We start from the raw sequence: 7,511 nt of genomic DNA, 5'->3' as shown, positions 1-7,511 counted from the left end.
CAATACTACTTAGTCATATCCCGTATCCGTGTGTGCTACAGATCTGGGGTTATTTCTTATTGGTGATTTGTTTACCAGACACAGCCACAAATGGATTACAAACTTCTTTTCCAACTTCCAGAAGAAGCAAGCCAGGTTTATCTGGTCCTTATTCCAGGAATGGACATATCATCATGGCTCTTACCTTTAGGCAGGTAGTTCAGCTATGAGCTTGAAATCTGAGACTTTAAATATGCTCCTGATGCCAATATCAAAGAACCCAGCCCCACACATTAAATCCTATGTGATGTTACAGTAACTGTAAAAGCCTTTTCAGCTTTATGCTCTGATTTTGAGCTTCCTCTTTGTTTTCATGCCTGGGTATTATCTGTTCTTGGTTTACTCTTCAGCTATGTGTGCAAAAATTCTTTTGTATTATTTTATCCAACATTTTTTAACTTTAATGTATGAAAAGTAGTCATTCCACTTCAACTAAATTTACTGCATTCATGTCTCCATAATCCTTAAACCAACAATTATAACTTCAATCTTAATTGTGCAAGTTGCAAGAATTTATATTCAATCTCCTTAATTAAATCCTTTACTGATATAACTTAAGGTGGTGCATTTGTCTGGATACCAAAGTTTGGGAGGGAAACTGACAACATGTTGTACTTTTGGAAAAGATTGAACACAATGAAGAATCTGGAAACTACAGTGATAGAAATGTCTGACCAATGAAAGGCTACTTAGCCTGAAGAGGAGGAGACTTGGGCGCAGAGGAGCACTGTCACCAAATATTTAAAAGGCTGTAATGTGGAAGGAGAATTAGTCTTTTCTCACGTAGTTCCAGCGAACAAATCCCAGATTGTGCTGCAGAGAGCTAGGACTCTGGTGAATGAGCTCTGATATGGATTCACCACATAACTACCTTGGACAAATCACTTCCCCTTATGAACTCCAGGGTACTCATCTGTAAAATGAGAAGGTTGAATCAAACAAATTCCAGCTTCCTTTAGCTCTAACAGACTTTGGTTCATTTCTCACCACAGGATTTTTTCAGCAATGAATCAGTGGGCACACTTGATGAATGACCTTGACCTTCCTTATTTCATCCTCACTCAAAATAAGATATTGCTCTTTTTGCTCCACCGAGACTATAGACTGCAAACCAAGTCTTCATAACCCACTTCAGCCCAGAAATTGTAGTTTAGAAATGCCTGAATGGCAGATTGGCACGGAGGAAAGACTGTGGAGTATTGGTGTACAAACAGACCTGAATACCAAGCCAAACTTTGACCTTACAAGCTCTGTGTCCTTGAGCACCACTGAAATTCTCTGAATATCAGTTTCTTCTTCCATAAAGTGAAATAATAACATATACCTTAATGGTGTACATGATTATCAAAATTTTTAAAGCCAATATAAAAGTGTTTGACACATGGTGTGCATTCAAGAAATGTTAATAAAATCAAGAATCAAAACCAAGTGTTCTATACTGACAAGGGATAAAATGGTGCCTATAATAACAGTATATATTTTAATCCTTCCAACATATTACACCATGATGTCTGCACATTGCAAAATATCTTCTATGCCCATCACAATTTGCATGCTTTCAAATTCTATTAATTATTTTTATACAAGAAACAGTTATCTGAATTACTCTAATACCTTGGGCATTTTAGAAAATTATCTTTCCCTTGAATTGTTAAACCATGGGTAATCAAATCCCAGTCTCATAAATATTTGACTTAGCAAGAAACAATTGCTATTCCCTCTTGGTAACCAGTATTTCTTCCAACTTATCTCTGGCCTCCTTCATTATCTCTTAGCATGGAAGGATTCTATCTAGTTTCTTATATTTGTGTTATCACACCTGAGCTGTACTTTCTGAGCTGACATCTACACATCTATCTCCTGACATCTGAGAGGATCTTAACTAGGTAAACAACACAACTGGATTCATTAAAAGTTTCTGACACATAGCACTCCCTGAAAACTTCCTCAGTCTTTCTGATGAGATTTCTTCCCTGAGCTCCTTTGTCTTGAGGTTTCAATCTAGTGAAGTTGTCTCTAACTCTGACCAAAAAAAAAAAAGAATTAAAATAATCTACACACCCTAGACATATAGGTGTGACTGTTACTGAATCATGATAAATGGAATAAAAATGTTGAAGAGAAAAGCCATTTAAGCTAACATAGTATAGTAATTTTTAAAAAATTAGTTCAAACTTGGGTTCTGAAATCAGGCCCAGCCCAACTTCAGACTCAACCACTCACTAGTTGCATGATTTTCAACAAGTTGAGAAAGTACCTAGGCTTCAATGTTCACACGTGTGTAATGGGGACAAAGCTCGGTCTTCAAATATGCAGCAGAGGGGGAAAATGTACCAGCCTACTGCTGTAGTAAAAACTACATGAAAGTCTGCCTCTGCAAACATGAAGAACAAGCTGGAAAAAAGTAAAAGGGTAAAACTGAAAGTTCTTCAGTCATGGGTGTAGTACATCCCCCCAAAAATCTGTTTCATTAATTTTTTTGTGTGTGAGAAAGAAAGAGAGGGAGAGAGAGAAACAGACAGGAAGGGAAAAAATGAGAAACATCAACTCCTAGTTGCAACTCCTAGTTGCAGCACATACTGCTTCTTGTATGTGCCCTGATGGGGGACGGGTGGCTCCAGCTGAGCTAATGACCCCTTGCTTGGGCTTCAAGCCAGAGACTATGGGGTCATGTCTATGATTCTGCACTCAAGCTGGTAAGCCTGCACTCAAGCCAGTAACCTCAAGGTTTTGAATCTGGGTCCTCAAAGTCCCAGATCAATTCTCTATCCACTGCACCACCACCTGGTCAGGCTTTTTTATTAATTTTTTACCCTATACTAACTGGTCTTGAAAAAACTTTTTTCTTAGACGGCTGCTAAAGATGGCGGAGTGGCAGGCCCTGGTACTCCATGGCCAAGGCTACCTCCTAGATACCCTGGTTGCCATCTTGACCAAGCAGGTACTGCTGGGCCAGAAGGTGATGGTTGTGCACTTGTGAGGGCATCCACATTTCTGGCAATTTCTACAGAAACAAGTTGAAGTACCTGGCTTTCTTCTGCAAGCAGATGAACACTAGCCCATCCTGTATCACTTCCCAGCCTCCAGCCGCATCCTGTGGTGGAGGAGGCACCTGACCCACCAGACCAAGCCAGGCCAGGCCAGCTGGGACTGCCTCAAGGTGTGTGTAAGGGAATCCCACCACCCTATGACAAGAAAGAAATAATGGTAGTTCCAATGGGCCTTGAGGTTGTGTGTCTGAAGCCTGCATAGAAGTTTGCCTCAGAGGGCATGTGACTTGTAAGGTTGGCTGGAAGTACTAGGCAGTCACAGCTACTCAGGGGAAAAGGAAGGAAAGGGGAAGACCAAGACCCATTACGAGAAGGAAAAGAAGTTCATGAGATTATGGAAACAGCCTGAAAGCAATGTGAAGAAAATTGACAGCTACGCAGAGGTCCTCAAGACTCATGGACTCCTAGCTGAGCCAATAAAATTGACTGCTGATTCTTCAAAAACAAACAAATAAATAAAATGGCCTAGAAACAAAATTCTCATTATTCTATTAGAATTCAGTTCATAATTTCACAAATATGATGTGTTATAGAGACACTGGAATTGATGTAAGCCCAGAAACAAAAGCACCAGCCTTATAATCCATAATATTTCTTGAGTATTTATTCAATACTAAAAACCATGCTGTCTTTCACATGCACATTTATACACATATCTTATTTAATCTTCATTATCTTATGTGCATACAGACCTCATTTAACAACCCATATAGGTGTTATATTATGACCTCCACTTAGATGATATCTTAACCTGGCTTCCACCAGAAAGTAGAACCTGAGACAAGGCTTGTTTATTAGGTAGTTTGAGAAGTGTTGCCAGACAACAGACATGTTGGATGGAGGATAGAAGGAAACTCAATACAAGGGGATACTATCAAATCATCCTCACTGTGGTGCTCACTCCTGCCCTCCTTTCTTAGGAGGCTATCCTTTCCTTTCCCTTGGTCAAGAAATGCTCCATGGGGCACCCACTCTCTCGTATATCCAGGTTGTATGTTTGTGGTGCTGAGCAGGCTCTTGTGTGCATACTGGGACAGCAAGCAGCACACACTTGACTGAGGTGCTGTTGACAGTAATGCTGCTAGAAGCTTGAACACAACTGTTTACAACAACTATAGCCAGAAAATAGAAGAACCCCAGAGGATTGAGGCAATGGGTGCACAAGAGGGTTCCCATGACAGTAAAGTAACTAAGACATAGAGCTTGTCATGCCCAAGATGACACAACTGAGATCACAAATTGAGTCTTCTATTCTAGATCACCTTGTCTTTCTATACCCCAGATTGGGGGGCTGGGGAGGCTAAGATACAGAAGGATAATTATCCAGATATAACTTTCATGAATAGAACCCCTCCATGATGTGTCTCTTGTTTGCCTCTTCTCTCACCTGGCACCACTCTTCTCCTCACCCACCCCTTACATGGCAATCATACTGCAACACTTGCATGTCCTCAAAGAAGTTAAGTGGCTTCCCCAAAGTCACAACTCGGCAATCCCAGTCTGGGTGACTCCAAGCCGGCTTCTTATCAGTACTGCACACTATGTCTTTTTATTTTTCTTTTTGTAAAGAACTTTCACATTCATTTTTCTTTTTTTAATAAGAAAAAAATTTATGTTATTTTTTTATTTAATTTATTGTGTTTACATAGATTCTAGTGTTGCCCTGATTGCATCCCCCCTCCCCCATATTCCCCTCAACATATACCTTGCCCCCCTCGTCCCTTCCCTTCAGGTTTAATTTCATTCCTCAGTTCACATTGTTCCTTGAATTCCTCAAATGAGTGAGGTCATATGATATTTTTCTCTCCCTGCCTGGCTTATTTCACTTAACATAATAGTTTCCAGGTCCATCCATGTTGTCGCAAAAGGTAATGTTTCCTTCTTTTTCATGGCCCCATAGTATTCCACTGTATATATGTACCCCAGCTTTTTAATCCACTGTCCACTGACGGACACTTGGGCTGTTTCCAGATCTTCACTATTGTGAACAATGGTGCCATAAACATGGGGGTGCATTTCTTTTTTTGAATCAGTGATATGGTGTTCTTGGGATTCATTCCTAAAAGTGGGATGGCTGGGTCAAAAGGCAATTCCATTTTTAATTTTTTGAGGAATCTCCATACTGTTTTCCACAGTGGCTGCACCAGTCTGCATTCTGACCAGCAGTACAGGAGGGTTCCCCTTTCTCCACATCCTCAATTAGAATTTACCTTCAGTATTATTTTGTATTAGTTTCAGGTGTACAGCATAGTGGCTAGACAATCATGTACTTTACAAAGTGTTCCCCCCAATATTTCCAGTACCCACATGGCACCATACTGTTATTACAATATTACTAATTATATTCCCTATGCTGTATTATTTTATAACTATCAATTTATACTTCTTATTCCCTTCACCTTTTTCACCCAGTCCCCCAGCCCTTTCCTCTGACAACCATCAGTCTTTTCTCTGCGCAATGGAGTCTGTTTCAAATTTGTTTCTTCATTTATTTTGCTCTTTAATCCCACATATAACTGAAGTCATATGGTATTTGTTTTTCTTTGAGTGACTTATCTCACTTAGCACAGTACCTACTAGATCCCTCCATGCTGTAAAAAATGCTAAGATTTTATTTTTTGTGGCTGAGTAATATTCCATTGTACACACTATGTACCACCACTTTTTTTATCCACTTATCTATTTGTGCACACTCAGGTTGCTTTGGTATCTTAGCCATTGAAAATGACACTGTAATAAACATATGGGTGCATATGTTCTTTCAATTTAGTGTTTTGGGTTTCTTTGTATATGTACCCAGAAGTGGAATCAATGCGTCATAAGGATGTTCCATTGTTAATTTTTCAGGGACCCTCCATACTGCTTTCCATAGTGGCTGCTTCAATCAGCATTTCCACCAACAGTGCACGCTATATTTCTGCTGCTTCCATTAAAGCAATCTAAATTGCATCAGTCAACTCACAGCTTTCCATACTTCATGGCGAGCAGGAATCTGAAAATAAGCACTGCTTCAAGTTCCCAGTTATTGGTGGAGAAGCACGGGCATAGGATCTCGGAGCCCTGAGTTCTAGTCCTGACTGCCTCTACCTCCCTGTGAGACCTTGGGCCTTACTGCATTCCCTTGCTCTGGGTTTTCATTTCCTAGTATATTAAATATTGAGCTGAAACAAGTCCTTGCCAATGTTCCTTCTAATACAAATGATTTATGCATTTGAGTATACTGTAAAGACATATCAGGGCCCTTGCTGGTTAGCTCAGCCAGTTAAGAGGGTCTCAAAACAACAAGGTTACTGGTTCGATCCCCAGTCAGGACACACATGGGAAGCAACCAAAAACTGCACAACTGAGTGAAAAAACAAATGTTTCCCTTTCCTCTCCCCTTTCTCTCCCTTTCTCTGTCTCTCTAAAAAAATTAAAAATTAATTAATTAAAAAATCAATAAAAAGTAAGCCCTGGCCAGTAGCTTGCTTGGTTGGAGGATCATTCTAGAATGTAGAGGTTGCCAGTTTGATTCCCTGGTCAGGGCACATACAGGAGCAGCTTAATGTTCCTGTCTCTCTCTCTTCCCGCCTCTCTCAAAACAAACAAACAAAAAAAATCAGAATTCTTCTTTCTATTTTTTTCTTCTCATTGTTTTTTTATAAAAAGAAGAAAAAGTCTTTGTGTTAAACAGGGAGGTAGGATCAGATCAAACATCTGGTTTGTCCTTCTATCCGAGGCTTTGAATGTCAAGACTGTTGAGATAAGGCCTATAGAGTGAAGTGGTCAGATCATTCGAAACCTGAAGTTCATCTCATAAACTTCTTCCCAAATCTGGACATCTGTCTAACGAAAGTATTTTATATCCTCCACATATTCTTATAGCAGTGTGTCCTATAGGCAGATGAATTGCCAGGGCAGAGAAAGACTAAAGAGGACACTATATCTATGCTTCTCTTTTTACAAGTAAAGTACTTAAGATTAGAGCCCCAGTGTTCTGACTGAAGCTGGTTATCTTTTTACAGCATCACACTATCAACTTGAGAAAGAAGATTGTTGAAAAAAAGAAAAGCACTAGGCTGGGAGTCCAAAATCTGGTTTTTAGTCCTGGTTACTCTGTTTCCAATGATCTGTCCATCAAGTGCTGAAAGTGAAGATCATGCCTGACCAGGCAGTGGCACAGAGGATAGAGTGTTGGACTAGGACACAGAGGATCCAGGTTTGAAACCCTGAGGTCGCTGGCTTGAGCACAGGCTCACCAGCTTCTGCGCGAGGTCGCTGGCTTGAATGTGGGATTATAGACATAATGCCATGGTCACTGACTTGAGCCTAAAGGTTGCTGGCTTGAAGCCCAAAGTCACTGGTTTGAGCAAGGGGTCACTAGCTCTGCTGTAGCCCCTTCGTCAATGTACATAAGAGAAAGCAATCAATGAACAACTAAGG

General features: G+C 40.2%; 1 pseudogene; it reads left to right on the top strand.

Annotated features, from left to right (window-relative positions):
• The first annotated feature begins 2,902 nt into the window (after positions 1 to 2,902).
• Positions 2,903 to 3,544, top strand: LOC136319571 (large ribosomal subunit protein uL13 pseudogene; annotated as a pseudogene).
• Positions 3,545 to 7,511: the final 3,967 nt, after the last annotated feature.

This window comes from Saccopteryx bilineata, chromosome 1 (genome assembly GCF_036850765.1).
Source record: "Saccopteryx bilineata isolate mSacBil1 chromosome 1, mSacBil1_pri_phased_curated, whole genome shotgun sequence".
Lineage (NCBI taxonomy): Eukaryota > Metazoa > Chordata > Mammalia > Chiroptera > Emballonuridae > Saccopteryx > Saccopteryx bilineata.
Note: the sequence above shows the minus strand (reverse complement) of the source record. Positions and strands in the feature narration are given on the sequence as shown.